Source organism: Neofelis nebulosa, chromosome 9, assembly GCF_028018385.1.
Source record: "Neofelis nebulosa isolate mNeoNeb1 chromosome 9, mNeoNeb1.pri, whole genome shotgun sequence".
NCBI classification, from domain to species: domain Eukaryota; kingdom Metazoa; phylum Chordata; class Mammalia; order Carnivora; family Felidae; genus Neofelis; species Neofelis nebulosa.
This window is the reverse complement of record NC_080790.1, coordinates 17,853,751-17,873,672: the sequence shown is the minus strand read 5'-3', so window position 1 is coordinate 17,873,672 and position 19,922 is coordinate 17,853,751. Positions and strand designations below refer to the sequence as shown.

Here is a 19,922-nt window from a genome sequence, read left to right as displayed (position 1 = left end):
TCGTATCCATCATGGTATCAGACATAGTAGCTTTTCAATTTGTTCAAGTTTTTACTAGCTGTTAGAATGGAGTGGTGATTTCCCAGCTTCTTATATGCTAGAGCAGAAACAGGTGTCTCCAGAGTCCAAAAGTTTTTGGTTTATTTTCAAAGTCAGAAAGGACCTCGGGGAAAAATAAAATGGAGGGTCTATCAGAAATATGTCTTAGGATAAAGATGGGGCAGATGTATAACTGTAAAACCCCAGGAAAATTTAACAAGATGCTTTATAAACTCTTTCAGTTGCATAAATGGCCTTCTGAGGATCTTTAGGACATCTCTGGCTTAGCCTTTCTTAATAATAAATTCCTGAAGAACCTTAAGGTCATTATACTGCAACAACCCAAGGTAAGAAAAGGACTTATCTGTAAGACAGTGGTGGATATGAGTTCTGTTTGATAAAGTGGATTAGAAACTGACACATAAAAAATCCACAAAGTTTTCAAGGATATTCTTGATTAGTTTGGACCAAAAGGGTCAAGGACAGTACAAGATGAAAAGGAACACTTTGGACACCACCCCTCCCAACTCTTCACAGGCAGGAAGCAGGCAGAGAAATCTGCTTGGTTGTAAACATAGGCTATTTTTTGTGAAAAAAAGAAATGTTGACCCAGAGGATGAAGCCAAGAATCCGAGATGTAGAACTAAAAGCCAGAGCAAGTAACTTCCTGGAAGTAGGATGGCACTTTGATCAAGGAAATGGGCAACATGTGCCCTGCTCAATTTCAGAATTGCATTGAACATGGACCACCGTCAAGTGCCTACAGCAATTATCTAGGGGTGACCTGCCATTGTATCTTGGATATGAATGCATAGGATCATTCTTTCTTTTTAGTTTATAGTTCTTCACACTGAGAACTATAGTACTAAAGGTGCCATATCCAAAATGCCTCTTGCATCTAGACCTGAATTAAACAACAATATCCTGGAATTTCTAATGGGATGAGAATATGGGATCTTGGAGGAAGAGCATCAAAGATAAACAAAGCCATATATTAATTAAAGTGGTGAAAACAGATTCTGTTCAGTCACTCCTGACACTTGGGAAGAGAGGTGAGTGACCTCCATTTCCATATGAGCAGAGGAGTTTGGGTGTTTTAAAAGGATAAGTGAGGGAGCAGGGAAGGAGAGCAGCAGGGCTCAAGTAAAAACTTACAAAGGTTGGTCAGTGTAAATGAGGTTAGGTCAGCTGTGTCTGCTAAGATGGCAATAATCGAAGTTAGGATTCTATTCCACAGAGACTGGGAGACTGAGGCCCTATCTTCCTGATGATTACATTTCAACAAAGCAGCTTTTAGGTCCTTGAGAAAGACACTCCTGAGTTATAGGAGATACATATATATCTCAAAGGAAGAGAGAAAGGAATCACAATTGTAAACTCTTCATAAGAGGCTGGGACCTATCTTTAGGTGTTTGCTAGGACAAACAGTAGATTCTCCTGGCACCCTTAAGCTTTCTCAGGTCAGCTTTTTAATGGAATGCTGGGGTCATCCTAAGGACACAGCCTTATGCGGCTAGAAGCCATGCTAGAGTTTGGTCCTGTCTTAGTGCACAGGTTTGAATGGAGTCATGCTGTGCTGAGGGTTCTCCAGTTCTCAGGAGGTGAGTGCATTTTGTATGTTAGAGGATTATAAATAATTTATAGCCAGAAGTCAGACTGGAAATTTTAAAACATACCCTGCAAATTCTCTGATACTCTGACTATCAATAAAGGGCTATAATTGCCCTTCTTTTGAATCTGGGACAGCTTGTGGCTGACTGATAGATAGGATATGGCAGAAATGATGCCATGGACATCCAAGGCCAGGTCATAAAAGTCTCTGTCCACTGGAGCAGCCAAACTTGGAGAAAAATCTTCCATGTTAGAAGAATGGACAATTATTTCTGGAAGAATGGAAGGTTGAATAGATTAGAAGACTACAGGATGATTACTAGGTACCACTAATGGATCAGTTGAAGTATAAGTCATTCAAGTAATATTGGTAGAGTGCATAAAAGCTGATTGAATAAATGAAGTAATGAATGGATGTCTTCATAACGGACAATGCTGTATCTGAATTGGAACAACATTAGAAATAAAATAAATTTAATTAATGATAAATTTCTGAACACAACATTTAAAACATGACAAGATAATGGATCCTAAGTTATGTAATGGTCATGTTAGGAACTTTGAAGGTGTTTGAAAGTTTTCTACTAAAAACAAGAAAGGTCGCCTTGCCATGTACCAAATAGAATGGTTTGGATTCATGGTAATTATTTGTTATGTGAATCTCACTTTTTTTTTTTAAACTCAAAAAACATCTTTTTTTCATTTAAAAAAGTATTTAGAACACATAAAACAAGGCAACATTTAACTCTTTCTTCTCGTCTTCCGGTGTGGGGTCTGCTGGTGGTTCCTCCACGGTTGCACTGTTGCTCTCTGAGCCAGTGTTACTATCACTGGTCCCTTCCTCAGCCATACTGTCCACCCCCTCTTGCCCGCTCTCCTTGTCCTCAGGAGTAGATGTGCCTTCTTCACCATGCTGTTGGCTTTCCGTCGCTTCTTCAAGGTGTGTCTCCTCTGTCTCCATTGGGACACTCTCGTCATCCTTCTTGTCCTCGGTCTTACTGGCAGCTTGCTCTTCCTCAGGAACCATGCTGCTCTGACTGCGTTCAGCTTGCTTCACTGCCTCTTTTTCTCTTTCCTCCTGCCTTTTGCGAGCCTGTTCCTCTGCCTGTGCAATTTCAGCGGCAATTTTTTCCATATCCACTTCCACTTTCAAACCGCACAACCTTTTAAGTTCATTGTTAAATGAATCTGTGCTTTCCAGGAATTTCCTCTTCTTTTCCTGGTGTCTCTCCTCTATTTGAAGAAGTTCAGCTTCTAGTTTTCGCTGATGAACCATTAAGGACTGGACCTGTAGTTTGAGGACCTGCATTCTAGCTGTTGTGACAACTGACCAAACGTCTGGCACCACACTCTCACTAAGGATTTCACTGATGAGGCAGTGGTTTCTCTGGAAATGGGCGGTGGCTGTATGCTTCATTGAAAAGCCATCATCATAATCATCTGGATCTTCAGCAGGCTGAATGCTCATGTAAGGTTCTCCTTTGTCCATGGGAGACTGTCTCTGTCGACTTTCTTCCTCTAAAGCAGCTTCTGCACGACTTTTTGCATTTATATAAGCAAGGTATGCGGGGGAATTATGATAGGCCTTCATAGATTCATTGTACTCTATCTTTTCTGCTTCGTATTCGTTTAAATATTTTTTTCTTCATCAGTGAGATCTTGCCACATGCCACCAATAATCTTGCCAATCTCCCACAACTTTAGGTCGGGGTTGGAAGCTTTTACTTGGTCCCAGACCTTTCTGCTGTACCTCATGTAGGGCATCAGCGGCTTATCTGGTGGCTTTGGGGGTTTTGGAATCGTAATACCAGAGGAGGCTGTGACCCGGCTGATGGTGCCTGGGTTCCCTCCCAGCCTGTAGTTGTTGTAGGCGAGATGACTGTATGGATTGTATCCCACAAACCCTGGTGTGCTGGGCATTTGTGTTGCAGGAGCTGGGGTGGGAGGTGGGGCATAAGATGGTCTTTTTGACATTTTGGAAGGTTAAGTTCTCAGTTCCTTAAGAATGAATCTGAGACACCGCGGGCAGAAAAAGGGCCCGTAGCTCCGGCCTCGTTTTCCTTTTGTCGAATCTCACTTTTAATTAATATGCACTTGTGTGCCTAGCCTTGTGAGGAGAGTATTTTCATGCATCATATACCAAAATGGCAGGTATTATTAAAATACCTTTATACAGATGAGAAAATGCATTAATTTGCCCAAAGAAAAGGACTGGGGTTTAAGACGGGTTTTAGTAAGTCTTTACTATGACTTTTTTTTTAATGTTTACTTATTTTTTGAGAGACAGAGTGTGAGTTGTGGAGGGGAAGAGAGACAGGGAGACACAGAATCCAAAGCAGGCTCCAAGCTCTGAGCTGTCAGCACAGAGCCCGACACAGGGCTCAAACTCATGGACCCCAAGATCATGATGTGAACCAATGTTGCACGCTTAATCACCTGAGCCACCCAGGCACCCTTGCCATGACTTTTAAAAAGTGTTTTGTTTCAAAACATTCCACATTTTTTTAAGTTATTTTAACAACTGAGTAAATTAATTTTGGAAACTTACATCCTAAAAGACAGTTAATTAAACTTTCCTGAGATAGCTGAACAGCCTTCTCCCTGGACACCTTCATGCCTTTGCCCAAATATCACCTTCTGATGGGAATGGGATCTTCCTGGAAACTTCCATTTGAATTGTATCCTGCATTCCTGGCATTCCTGTTCTCTCTTAACCTGATCTGTTTTTTTTTTTTTTTTTTCCTACAGTATGGATCAGGATCACTTTTGAACATACTATATTTTTTACTTATGTTTATTTATGTTTATGGTTCTCTCCCAGCCTTAGAACATAAAGCTCACAAGGTCAAGTGTTTGAATCTATTTTATTCACTGATATGAACTTAGAACTTTTAGGATAGCGCCTGAGACATAGCAGGCATTCAGTACAGATTTGCTGGAAAAAAGAATTTGTGATGCTACACCATGTGCTATGTGCCATGTCTAAAATGGTGATCAGAAAGACAAAACTGCTTGAGGGGGTTTACCCTGTGGTAGGAGAAAATGAGCAGAGATTTTCCCTTATGGTTCAGTGGGTTAATTCAGCTTAATTCAGCTAACTCTTTCTCTTTTATTTAGGGGCTCGTAGTTCTTGATTCCTTCATCCCCTCTTTGTCTAGCTTTTCTTAAATGTTCCTATTTAGTTGGTCCAATTTTTCACTCTTATCTTCTCCTCTTATCTTTACATAATATGAAGTAAATAAACTTGAAAGGAAAGTCACTCTTTCAATGAAGCCAAAGCATAGAACAAGGTACTTCTCAGTGTCTTTTCTCTCTGCACTTTTGCAAACACTTCATTTATCTTGTGCCATCTAGTGTGGGTTAAATTCACATTTGCCAGAGCTATTCCTTGCCCTCTTGGTTCTCACTCACCCACCTTCAAGTTTCATCAGAACTTGACGGACCTATTATTGATTCTTGGGACATTTTTTTGTTCACTACCCCCCCTCCCCCATTTTCACTATTACAGTAATATTTAGTGAGTAGTACTATTTCCAGCTCTTAGATATCACCTTCAAGCAATAATAAATGGTATAAATCCAGGAAACAAGATGTGTCTCGCTTACTCCAAATATATAAATGCTTATTTCCTTTTGGAACAAACCAATAATATGAACATTTCAGAGTATGCCAAGTTGGTACAAGAAACTATCCACTTGGGAAGATAAAATTGGAGAGGGAGGTCAGTTAGACTGAGGACATTTTAAGAACAAGAAGTTCTTAAAACAAATTCTGAAAGTAAAGCTTTCAGTATAAATTATGCCCTCAATTTCTGTATATTATTTTTCCTTCAGAAATGTAAAAGCTGGTAAGAGTAAGAAGTTTTGTTAGTCAACTATAAGAATGCCAAACTCTTGGGTGTGTGCTTTCCCACGTATGCACACATGCACACGTGGGCCCACATATACACATGCCATCACAAAGGAAAATACAAGCACACGTGTACATACAATAATCATATTACAGAAGACACCTTTTCCTTATTATTTAGAATTTTTTAAAAATGCCTTTAACTAGTGAGGAGAGTGAAGAACTGTCAGAGAAGGATGTAGTTGACTAAGATTCTGGAGAGTGTTTGGGTTGCAGGCAGTTTCACAATAAGAATTTTATTCTTAGTTAATTGTATCAGATCATATTAGTATATTTCTATTTTAGTTATTACTTACCTTACAGTATCCAGTTTTGATTCTAATTTCTCTTACTGTCACACTATTTTTGTGTTTATGTTATACACTTTATTTTTTATAGTGTATTCTAGTATTTATTATACTTTTACAACATATGCTTAAGGATCACTTTCCCTTCCTTCATGTTCTTATTGTCATCTGATAATCTTTTCCAAATAAAAATGAAATTTGTTTTATCCATTCATGGAAAACAAAACAAGCAGGTAAAAATACCTATAGGATTTTAATGGAACCATGTTCAATTTTTGAAACACTTCAAATACAAATAATAATCTAGAGAAACCTCTCATCTACTATATTAATAATTAACAAACCTAACTGAGAAAACCACATTCCAATACCAAATCATTTGGTAAGATTTAAACACTATTGACAACAAAAATGAATCTTAAAAATATACACTACTTATATAAAGTAAGTGGTATGTTAAATCATGAATTGTTTTTATTTTAACAGTAAGATAAACTCCTAAGTGTTCCTTTTGGGAACACTTGGGATACATAAAGATCATTTCTAATCTCATTATCTTTATTTAATTCTTTGTAAATTTTAATTGTTAGAATAAAACATGGAAAACTTATAAGAATAAATAATAAAAACAAGATTTAAATAGCACAACATGTAAAAATATAGAAGAAGAAGTTAAAGTGTATGGATTTTGCATGGGGTTTGTACATCAGGAAGTTTATAAGATAGCAATAATCTGCTTAGAAAAAAAAAGGAAATTGGTATTTCACTGACACAAGCAACAAAATTGTAAAACACATGAAAGTAGTCTTAATAAGAGATACATGACAACTATATAAATGCAACAGTAAAATGCAAGTTACCGAAGACCTATGTATGCGGAATAGTCATGTTAATGTAAAAATGAAGTATGTAATATCTTTGTATTTTGCCTAAAATCCTTTATGAAAATGAGCCAGGCAACATTTAGATAATGTAATTATGATCTTAATTTTGTAATTTTTTTCTCTCTTTCTTAAGAATACATATTATTCACAAGTCAGACATCCACATTCTTCTCTCCATGATTTACTGTTTGGCATTTTCCTTTCTTCATTGTTCCCATTGTTTTTCTCCATTTCTTATTGTACTTTTTGATGCTTCCAATGATTACCCTAATTGTTCTATTGCATATTTTTTATTTGTAGAAATGCATTGCTTTCTTTTGTTGAATGGTGTCTGTGCCCTCTTTTTTTTTTTTAATATATTTCAGAGAATCTCGAAAGTCTTTTTTTTTTTGTATATAGTGTGGAAAATCTTTTCAAGGAAAGTTTAGCTCTGATCCGTTCAAGCATTGTTGTTCCTTTGGCTACGGAATATTTTCTCATTCCCAAACTGGTATTTGCTTTAAGTTTTAATTTGCACACATATCAATAGGTATACAGACAATCCCTGACTCGTGATGGTTCAACTTATGATTTTTTGACTTTATGATGATGCAAAAATGATATACAGTGATATACAGCGATATAATATACTGTACTTCGAATTTTGAATTTGGATCTTTTCCCAGGCTGGTGGTATGTGGTATGATCTTTTCTCGGGATGCTGGACAGTGGCAGCAGCCGCAGCTCCCAGACAGGTGCACGTTCACGAGGGTGAATCACTGATGCGCTTAACAATCATTCTGCACCCACACAACTGTTCTGTTCATCACTTTCAGTGTGGTATTCAATAAATCACATGAGATAGTCAATACTTCTCATAAAATAGGCTTTGTGTTAGATGATTGTGTCCACTGTAGGCTAATGGAAGTGTTCTGATCACATGTGAGGTAGGCTAAGCTAAGCTGTGATGTTCGCTGGTTAGGTGTATTAAATGCATTTTTGACTTAGTGTTTTTAACTCACAATGGTTTTATTGGAATGTAACCCCATTGTAAGTTGAGAAAGATCTGTACTCTGTGATTTGCTAATGTGTTCATTTGTATCAGGTGATGCTAATGCTAGTGCAGTTCAATAACAGTAGGCTGCTGATATTTCAGAAATCTTTTATTAATCTTTTCCAGATTTTCTTAAGTCTTCTTCTAACCAAGAGAACATCCCTTTGGCAGAGAATTCAGGCTCACTGCAGAGAATATCACTCAGGCTATAGCCACAGTACCTGTCGATGATAAATTCACTATTAGGCTCATCAAGAGATGGGTAGACAATTGGTGCACAATGAAGCTCCCAATTAAAAAGTAGGCTACAAATAATTCATTAACCAGATATACTTTTAAAAATTATGCAAGTTAAAATTCAAGAATATTTGAATGATAATACTAGCAAATGCAATGACAATCATTTTGTTAAAAAAAAAAAAAACAGACGTCACATAGAAAGGGAAAATAAAAGAGAGAGAAAACATTAAAAACAAGTTTTAGAGGTACCTAACAAAACTGAGCAGTACAAATAAGAGCAAAACACAAAATCAGTTATCAGATCTGATGAATATAAAAATAGAAATCTCAGATTTGAAAAACAAATATGGCTTTGAATGCAGGAACAGTGCCAGGAGAATACTAGCATGCCAATTAAGAAAACAATGTGTTTCTGGAATATGACCAAAATAAGGTATCCAAACCCAAACGGATTTAAAGAAGAGATAAGAAATGGCAATACTGCCTATACATCATCATAGCATTCTGTAATTATAATTTCTGGGAAATATATTTAAAGAAAATAAGCAATAATTAGTGGGTAGTGAATAAAGGAATACTAATAAGGAATCCTAATAGGACGTGCTGTTTAATTTCATCAAAATTATTATCATTTTTGCCCTAATGAATTACTGTACTCAGCCCAGATGGCTCCCTCAGAAATAGAAACAGATAAAGAGGAATAAAATAAATCCACTTTTTTAGACATCAATTCACTGACATAAATAAAGTGAACACATGTATAAATTAAAAGATACCAAACAGTTCTGAACTGCCAATGTTTCAGGAGCAATTATTGGATACATCATAGTTAGATTATGCTAACTTCAACTTGTTTTAGAAAACTTTTTGCAATATCAATATCTTTTTTTTTTTCTATCACAAAAGTGAAGGCTCTTAAAAAGCCGGCATACTGGAGTAGCCTGACACATTGAATTGATAATCTTAATGCTTCAACCAGAAACAACCAGCAAAGCAGTCTGCATCCCTCTTCAGGACAGTGTTTCCATTAATAACAATTCCAAGTTTAGCTGAGGGCAGTTACTTGAGGCATACATTTTAGAAGCCCTCCAGATGTTTCAATAAATTTTATTTATTTATTTTTATTTTTTTAAGTATTTATTTGTTTTTGAGAGAGAGAGAGAGAAGGGGAGGGGCAGAGAGAGAAAGAGGGAGACACAGAATCTGAAACAGACTCCAGGCTGTGAGCTGTCTGCACAGAGCCTGCCATGGGGCTCGGACCCACGAACCGTAAGATCATGACCTGAGCCAAAGTTGGATGCTTAACCGACTGAACCACCTGGGCGCCCTCTCAATACATCTTAAAAGCAGGAGAAAACTAGGGGGTGGGTCATTACATTCACAGACTCCACAGAAAACCAAAGCACTTCAGGTCTAGTTTCTTCTGCTGGGATTTGAGTCGTTGTGATTGTAGACAGAGCACCTTCTCCTTGTATTCCCTTCTATGGCCCCACATGTCACATAGGTTGTGCAAAGTGGTATGCGTGCCCTACATGTTTCCTGAATTAACTAGATAATTTGGAATCTATATATTATACTTCTGTAAGTTTTGTTGTAGACTCAAAGGAGATAAAATACTAAGAGTTTAGGCATTTGATTCCAGGCCCTGAAATAAAATACAAAAGGTGACACTTTGAGCTGGTTGAAAAAAATGTGGCTTAGAAAATTAGTACATGAACTATTCTGACATATAAAAATATGTAAAGCATATTATATGAACACTGTAGATCCTAAATAGTCCATGTCCACTCAGTATAACTTTGAAATTATTTATATAAGTATATTAATAAAGACCAGAATAGAGAATTAAGAGAAGAGGACTGAATCACTCTTTGGGAAACTACTATTTGCCAAGCACTGTATATGTTATGGTATTAATAGTTTAGAATCAGGGAAGGCCTGGGTTCAAACCATGTCTCTGCCATTGCTAGCTAAGTGATCTAAGGAAATTTACTTCCTCTCTCTAAATTTCATCATCTATAGTATTGTGTTTCAAATTTTGAATGTTGCCTAGATGCCAGGTCCTGAAGATGCATCAGTGAACAAGACTAACACGATTCTGCCCTTATTCAATTTATAGAATAATAATAATTTAATCATTTAAAATACATTTGTGGCACACCTATCATATGCCAAATAAAATTCTAGGCAATGATGCTACAGTAATCAACAAGAAAGAAAAGGCCCATGCTCTCATGGAGCTTACATTCTAATGAGGGAGAAAAACTTTTTTTCTAGATTTCTTTTTATATCATCATTACCTAAACATTCACAACATTATCGCTGCTACCCTTTTTGGTTCTCTAGGATTTAAAAAACATGAAAAAAATTTTATCAAAAATGTTTTTAATGTTCATTTGTTTTTCAGAGAGAGAGAGAGGGAGGGAGAGAGGGAGGGAGGGAGGGAGGATGATCTGGGGAATGGCACAGTGAGAGGGCGACACCAAATCTGAAGCAGCCTCCAGGCTCTAAGCTATCAGCACAGAGCCAGATGAGGGGCTAGAACCCATGAACCATGAGGTCATGACCTGAGCCAGGGTTGGATGCTCAACAACTGAGCCACCCAGGCACCCCCCCCGCCCAAATTGTCTTTTCTAAATAATCAGTTATTCTGATCTCTATGAGGGCCTTCAAGTGTCTGAAACAAGAGAAGGATTCCCTGGAAGTGGTGATTATACCCAGTTGTCCTTGGCCTGTGGAAATATTTTGTTCACAATCTGTTTTACTCACTTATAAACTCAATAATAAAGTCGATAACACACAAGCAATATAGAAGAAAAATACCCTTGGTTGAGCAGCAGTACACCATCTGGAGCATGCAATGCACGGAATTAAAGGTTTTGTGGAATTTGTAGAACACAGTGATGAATATTTTTCTCTGTGTTCAGTGCATACTCAGGCATTGAAATGTTAAATCATATCATGATTGGTTGCTACCAGTAGCACCAATTCATATCCCTGGACACCCTCTGAACAAGTCCTAGCACTGATACAGTGGGATATCAGTAAATGGAGTTTAGGTACAACAGATATATGTCCTAGGGTCCCTGGTGTCTAATATATTCGTTATCATGCACGCATTCAGCTTAATGTTTGTGAAGACCTTCTTAAAGTCTAATGGGGGCTGTAAGCAAGGACACAGGCAGTGATTGTAATGCAGTACTTCTCAGAGTCCCACAGGGGGAGAAGAGCAATGTAAACATAATTTCTGGGGCCCAAAGGTCCATTGCCTTCCAAATATCTCTTCCAACTTCTTGTTCATGTTTTATATTCCAGAGGTTCAACAACTCTTTAATCTTGACTGAATGTGACCTGGAATTTTAATTTTTTTTTCCCACAGACTAGTCTTGGCTTTCTACATAGTTCCCCTGGCATCCAACTCAGAACATGTTCCTGGTTTTGACTTTGCTCCTTTCATTTGGGTACTGTCAGTTTATAGCATGATTTCATTCTTATTTGGATAGGCTACTCTACCATACCTGGCTGGATGACCTCCTTATTTTTATATATATGCTTTTTCCTTACAGGGTTGACTGACTAGACATAAACCTTAATTTTAATAAATTATTTAATACTTCTTAATTCTTAATTAAAAAAAATACACAGCCACATACACATTCCCCAAGACTACTTAGTTTAATGCTAAGAGATTAGGGTTAATCATCTTAGGTAATAGTTTCAAATTTTATTGGCTTCTATACTGTAATTGAACTGTCAGATTTTTATTCAATTGATATGTGTTTCTTATGTTGTGCTTTAAATAAGACATGAGATTTGCAATGCTTTTAGGAGAGACTAAACAAATAAAATAATAATTTTTAGCTTATAATTGGTTTGAAGTTTTCAGCACTTAGTTTCAACATAACATTGACTTTGCTGGGCCCTCTGGAGTTTTTAACTCTCATGAGAGTACAACATTAGAGTTTTCAAGTTGGCATATCATGCACTTCACAGTGTGAACAGATTCAATCAGTTTTGTTTTGTTTTGTTTTGTTTTGTTTTGTTTTGTTTTGTTTTGGAAAGGGACAGGGAAGGAGAAATATGAAGGCATTATATCCTTATAGGATGAGAGAGAAGCATATTAAGGAGTGAAGGAAGCAAAGAATCCCATAGTTAAGGAAGCTGGAGGGAGGACAGTTGTCCTGGGTTTCACATGTCTGTGGACGGCCAGGACACCTCAAGACTGAAACATCTCATGCTGTTCTTTCTCTTGAGAGTCTGTTTCCTTTCCTTCTTCTTGATTCAATCTTCTACATTCTTAAAGATCTGTTTGAAACGTGTCATCCTATTTCAAGCCCTCTTCAACTCCCCTTTCTCTTCCAGATAGGCTCTACCCTTCAACTGAATACATTGAGTAAAACTGAATGCAGGGCAATTTTGCCTGTACTTAGTGCCATAGAGATAATTCTGTGCTTTATTCAGCTGTATGTGTTTTTACTTCTCCAACTTAGGGAGACTTGGGATACAACTAACATCCCTTGGACACTCATTAGCTCTCAGGCACCATAATTGTCACACATTGCGTACTGTCCTTGCAAAAGCCTTGTAAGTTAAGTTAAGGACTTCCGTGATATTTTCTGCCACCCTGAATTTCCTTTATAGTAATTTACAAAATATATTTATTTGGGGGATTACTTTAAATCTTTATCTTCTCTGCTAAGCTCCAGGAGAACATGCACTCTGTATTGTTTACCTCTTCAGTATCCAGCACAGGGCTAGTACCTAATAACCAATCAATAAATATCTGTTGAGTGAATGAATAGATCAATAAAAAAGTATTTTATGCCTATTTTATAAGTGAGGAAACTCAGTCTCAATAAAAGTAAATAACTCAAGGTCACTTAGCAAGTAGGGGCAGCGTTGTGACCAGACTGACAAACATTGATTCCATTCCAGTCAAATCTTAGCCAGACCTCATGGCACTTTACAATCACAGGCTGAGGGATGGTCATGGAGTTCCTGAAACAGAACAGGATCAAGGTAAATACTCGTCATCTGTTTCAAGTCACATTAGGAAGACATCATTGGATCATTCATTTCTTCATTCAGAAACTATTATGCACATAACTGCCTACTTTTCTTGATTCTGGTTCTGCCTGCTGCTGTTGGCCTATGGGTTTGGTAAGATTCTGAGTGGCAACAGGCATCTCTTTAAATTTGCTGTATCAGAAACTGTTAATTCCCTCTCAACATCTCTTCTGATTGTCCACAAAATGCAATGCTGATTTTTCCTGGCTGCCTACATGTATACTGAAAATGGCTTTTACTGGGATGTAGGAGTGGCTTGGAGACCAATTGTTGTGAATAAGATGTAAGTAGAAATGTAACATGGGACTTTCAGGAAATCCCCTTAGAGGGTAGTGGGAGGTTAGCATGCTTTTCTTTCTCCTTTTGTCCATCCTTGGGTGGATGTAGTTCTGAATTCCATGAGGACAAATGTCTCAGCCTGATACAACACTAGAAGTAGCCCAAGTCCATAGTGGTAACTATACTAGTCCTGGATATTTATCTCTGAGTTTCTTTTAATAAAGAAGAAAGCAGTTGTGGTCTTGTATAAGCCATTGATTTCTGGAGCTTTTTAACTTTTTTTTAAAACTTGTTGCCAAATGTAATTCTAACTGATACTCATTCTAAAAGACATGAAGATGATTAAACATTAGCAAGTCTTCTGGTTTTACAAGACATCAAAGAGAAATCACATATGACAATAAAATAAGTCTTTCAAATGGGTGAGTGGTTTTAACACAAGGTTTTCTATAAATAAGACATAATTCATAAAATGAAAAGCTGATGATAAAAGTATTCATCAGAGCACATTTGAAGTATGGGAGGTTTTCACTTCCATTTAAGACCATTTATTCTGTCTTTTAGCATGATATAAATTATGTTTTATGAAAATGCTCTCATAACTAAATATGCAAAGAATAAGAAAATAAATGAAAACAAAAGACGAAATTAAAAGTATAGGAAATCGTGTTAGATGATTCTTAAGAAACATGGGGTGAAATATTTTCTTTAAATGTAAAACACAGGGACCCCTGGGTGGCTCAGCAGGTTAAGCGTCCAATTTTGGCTCAGGTCACAATGTTGCAGTTTGTGAGTACCAGCCCCGAATCAGGCTCTGTGCTGATAGCTCAGAGCCTGGAGTCTGCTTTGGATTCTGTGTCTCCCTCTTTCGCTGCCCCTTCCACCTCACACTTTGTCTGTCTGTCTGTCTCTCTATCTCAAATAAATAAATAAATAAATTAATTAATTAATTAATAAACATTAAAAAATAAAAAATAAATATAAAAGAGAACATAGCATCCAATTTTAAAGAATAATGGTGTGTGATTATAAATTTTCTGCACAAGATAAGCATGTTGTCTTGAAGATATCAAGGAGAGTTAACAGTTAGATCATATTTATATATTCCATTCTCATTGCTTCCAAATTAAAAGGCACTGCTGCCTGAGCTTGTACCAGAAAGGATGACCCCACCCAACTGTCTAGAAGACAGGCCTCAAATACTGGCTCTGAGGACAGGACAGGGCACTCAGGACTGGTTGTACCAGTGCCATCTTTTGAAGGCAACTTGCACTGAAACTAAGTGTGAAGGGATGATATCCAAAAGGAAATGAATCTCCTGAGTTTGGCTGTCTGCATTTTCAAGGTTTCAAAAACTATGTGCCCGTTTCCTTTTAGCAGGCCATAGGACTCTTTTTGCAGCAATCTGTTGTCCTGACATCAGTCATCTTATGCAGTGTTGTCCTTAGTAGGCAAGCAAGTATGCTCTGCCCTCAAGATCATCTGACCCTGTCATCTGACTTCACATCTACTTAGATGGTCCAGAATACATGTAGGAGCTAAGCTTGAAAGTTTCCTTTGCCAGATCACTTTCTTGGAGTGATTGCTCTGAAAAAAATTAAGAGTCTAGGTTGATTCAGCAAGTGTTTGTCAAGAACCTACTGTGTGCCAGGTGCTATACGAGGACTTGTTGGGATCATCTGTATAATCTAAACAATCCAAAGAGGGAATTCAATTTTATCTTAAAAACCACTTGATCCAGTGTTTAACCCCCTTCTGCTTTTTTTTTTTTTAAATGTTGTTTAAATACTGTGAGCCTCTGTTACCCCACTTTATAGATGAGAAAATATTTGTTAGAGTCTATAACTTTTTCAGGGAATATTTTATTGAAAAGAAAAAAAGAAAAGTCTCTTCTTTTACAATAAATGGTGAACTGGGAGAAAGACAATGACAGGTATCAATATCAGGAGTGAATGCCTGAGATCACCCTACCTGTTGAGGAGATCTCAGGGACTAGATGTGGAAGTAGGGACTAAGACTAACAATGGTCCTGGTCACCAGTTACCTTGGTCTGAATCTAATAATGGTCCTCAGTGAAATAAGGGATTCTTTCATCTCCTGAGATGAAGACCAAGAACTTTCATTTCTTTTCTACTATAAGTTTTAATTTTTTTTTCAACGTTTTTTATTTATTTTTGGGACAGAGAGAGACAGAGCATGAACGGGGGAGGGGCAGAGAGAGAGGGAGACACAGAATCGGAAACAGGCTCCAGGCTCCGAGCCATCAGCCCAGAGCCTGACGCGGGGCTCGAACTCACAGAGCGCGAGATCGTGACCTGGCTGAAGTCGGACGCTTAACCGACTGCGCCACCCAGGCGCCCCTCTACTATAAGTTTTAAATATTAAAAGAAGAATAAAGGATTAAACTTAAAGTCTTGCCAACTAAGGGGAAAAAAAGGTATTTTTCCACTTTTGTGAGTATAATGCTACTATTTTCAAAATGTTAATTTGCTTTTTCATAGTATACTTAGTAATTAGTGAACAAAACCATAATGTACTGTGGGTATGATTTGTAAAGGCTTAAATGACAGACTCTAACTAGGATAATTTCAGTCCTGATGTGTTGTTAAGTAACAATATATTCTAAATGAGTAAACTTGAAATAACTAAGCCATTGGGGATTATTGGCCACCTGATAATTAAACTTGATCTAACATGGACATCAAAACCAATTATATGTACTAAACAGAAAGAGACAGGTCAACTCCTCAGAGAGATGAAATGAACTTGGACAGATGGACAGAATGCAAATCATGACGGGTTTCTTAATGAAAAAGAAATGAAATGCAATTTAAAGCCCTATGAAAAATATGGATAGCTATTCCTAGTGTACAAATTGCTGAAAAACAATTATGCTGAAACAAGATGGATTGCCATATTTCCAACAACCAGGAAAACCATTCCTCCAGAGAATTTAGATTTTCTATTTCTTAGGCAATGAGGTTAAGGGGAAAATTATTTTAATACTATATTCATATTAGGTTGCAAGGGCTGCCATAACAAAGTACCGCAGACCAGGGGCTTAAACAACATGTTTATTTCATCTCAGTTGTGGAGACTGAAAGTCCAGGACCAAGGTGGTGGTAGGGTTGGTTTCATGTGAGGCCTCTTTCCTCGGCTTGCAAATGGCTGTCTTATTCCTGGGTCCTCCCATGACCTTTTATCTGTGGGTCCCTGGTGTCTTTTCCTTTCTTCTGAGGATGCCAGTCATATCGGATTAAGGTCTGACCCTTGTGACCTCATTTTACTTTAATCACCTCTTTAAAGATCCTGTCTCCCAATACCATTACACTCTGAGGTACTGGGGGGTTAGAACTTCAAAACAGGAATTTTAGAGGGACACAGTCAGCCCAGAAAAAATATTCAATGCACAAATTATATGTATTTCAGAGAACAAAAATATCAAAACATAGAAATGGGTTGAGGTGAAATAAATTGAGTACCTTACAGAAGAAGGTCCTGATCTACTGGAAGGGTGACCAACAATCCTTGTGTGCCTGATTTCAGCACTTAAAATTCTATATACCTTAGGAAAGTCTTCAAACCAGAGTATTTGGTCACCAGGGTCATGTACTGGATACCCCTCAACAACTGTTAAGGGTAGGCATTTGTTTAGTGACCTAATGAAGTATGGTGGTATGCTGCATAAGATCATTCTTGGGTCCTTAAAATTTTTCCAGGAATATGAATTATGCTCCAGTAGGCAGACCTCCATATGAGCATGGAAGAGAATCTAGGAAGGCCTCTGGTTGTTGGGAAGTTAAGAGATCAGTTTGCAATAAGAGTGACAGGTTCCTAGTTGCCAGCAAACCTATCTCAAATGTATCTCGTTGACAGATGTTGTCACCCAAATATAGCCTCCCTCCTTTCTGCTTAGATTTTATTCAGGGAGAATAATATTCTTTTTTTTCAAATTCTAGGACTTATATTTGGAATGACAAAATATATGGATGACCGTAATCCTGCTTTTTGTAGGACAGTCTCCTTTTTCCTGTTGTTTCAACATAATTTTTGGTAAGGCCCCCTTCACTCTCCAAAGGTCTTCATTTATAGGATAAAATATATGGTCATACAACTTATCTTGCTCAGAGTCCTGGCTTCAGCTCTTCTCTGCTTATCTTTTCATATAACACACCAGTTCCTGAGCTAGCCATTCACGACCCATAGGCTCCTTGATCCTCTATGTTACTCTTCTGCTTATGTCTGACTAGAAGAGTGGAAATGGAACTCACAAATTTTGTTTTGGACCCTCCTGCTTGACCAAAGTTTTTATTGTGATAACACATGAGGAAGCATAACTTTCCCATCATCTAAGAATCAAGATATAGTAGCTTAAAGCTTAAGTAGAGAAAAAGATTAGAGATTTAAAATAATACAAATAAATTACATGTGTGTGCAAAATATTTTTAATAATCATAGAACCTCAAAAAGTTTCAGACATCATCTACTTGAATCCTGACTCCTCTCTTTTTGCCAATGGATAAACTGAGCCTTAGGCATAGGAAGCGATTTCTTCTGGGACATAATCTAATTTGATCCAGTTAAAGAAAGATTCATGACCACCAATGAATTAGCTACTTCTGTCACCCAAGTATAGGTTTTTTTTTTTTGTTTGTTTGTTTTTTTTGCCATATGAGAAGACCTTAATAATGGTTTCCTTAGAGCATTCTTTCCAGGTTTCTTTTTTTTCCTTAAAATAGCATACTAGTTTTTTAAATGCAAGACTATTTTATGAACCTTAGAAAAAATTATAATAGATGTAAGCAAAAGAAACTTTTATGAAAATTGTGAATCCACTCACTTATCATAAATAATCACAGAATTATTTCCTTCCATTATGATTTCAGTTTGGTGTGTGTGAAGGCTGTGTGTGTGTGCCTGTGTGTCTCTGTATCGGTGTGTTTGGTTGATGTGCGTATACATAAATTTATGCCTCCACCTGCATGCAAAGTGAGAGCTATTTATTTCTTGATATATATTAGCTATATATTTAAACCTAAAATATTTATCATGAGCATATTTCTGGGCTATTAAATATTATTTCTATAATACTGTTTTCAATGGTCACTCCTTATTCCTTTATATGATGGGCCAGCATTTATTCAACCACCATGATGTTACCATTGAAGATTTAACTTGTTTGCTTTTATTTTGTTGCTATATAAGCAACATTGCTAGAAAAACCCTTGCGATGGTGTTTGTAAATTATTACTTATATCTGTACCACTAGCCACCTGAAGTGAAAAATTGATAATCAAAAAGCTGTCATTCTAGTCCTTTTTAAAATGGATTGCCTATGGCCACTAAAGAAGGTTGTTCCAATTTCTACACCTACAGTGCTGTGGAAGCATTTCTGTTTTCCTCCGGTCCCTGACAACACTGGCAGTTATCTTTTCTTTGTCTTTGACAGCTTGATAGAAAAAAAATAGTGTATTATGGTTTTAATTTGCATTCATTTTATTATGATTGCACTTGTGCAGTTTTTACATGTTTATAAGTCTTTTGTGAAATACTTGTTTCTATTTTTTAACCTTTTTAATCTTGTTGGGTTATTTATGTTTTTCTTAACACTTAGCCATTGATCTTTAAAATAAAATAATAATGTATTAACATAGCTCCTTGGATTGAGTATACATGATTTTTTAAAAGTTTATTTATTTATTTTGAAAGAGAGAGAGAAAGAGAGAGTACACGAGCAGGGGAGGGACAGAGAGAGGGAGAGAGAGAGAGAATCACAAGTAAGCTTTGTGATGGCATTGTCAGCACGGCACCATGCGAGACTCAAACTCATGCACTGGGAGATCATGACCTGAGGCAAAACCAAGAGTCCATGTTTAACTGACTGAGGTACCCAGGTGCCCCATACATGGAAACAAATGTCCATTTCAATCATCTGGTTTTTTTTAATTTAAGGAGGTTTTAAAAGGTGTCATGTTATTATTTTATATTGTTCACTCCATCCTGAATATTAGAGAAATACTTATCCTATACTAGTATATGCATTTTTATTGGTTGATTTATGCACTTTTGCATTTGTTACTCCATCCAGAAATTTGCATGTAAGTAGGTATGAGGTAGGGATGTTATTTTATTTCTTTTTCTAAACATTGACTATTTACGTCAATAATAATCATTGAAAAACCCACCTCTTCTCTTATTTGAAATGGTTCCTTATATTACATCAGTTACTAAAACACTACAATGCATCTTAACATATGCTGCTAAAATTTCTATGTCCTACATGGACTTTTCTTTTTAGAAATGATTTTGGATATTGCTACATGTTCATTGATGAATTTTTAAATCATTTCATTTTACCCAATACTAAATTAAGCAGAGCTTTTAATCAACCTGACGAATAGGGAAAAAAATAAGTTGGGGAGAGGTAAAACCATTCTGAGGTTTAATCTTTATATAAGAGTATTGTATGGCTCTCCATTTGAAAAAATATTTGTATCTGTGTGCTTGCACCTGTGTGCATGTATGCATGTGTGTACGTTTATGTGTATTCCTCAGTAACCTGCTGAAGGATTC

General features: G+C 36.9%; 1 pseudogene; it reads right to left on the bottom strand.

The window, feature by feature from the left end:
- Positions 1–2,338: 2,338 nt before the first annotated feature.
- On the bottom strand, positions 2,339–3,705 carry LOC131486169 (SWI/SNF-related matrix-associated actin-dependent regulator of chromatin subfamily E member 1-like; annotated as a pseudogene).
- Positions 3,706–19,922: the final 16,217 nt, after the last annotated feature.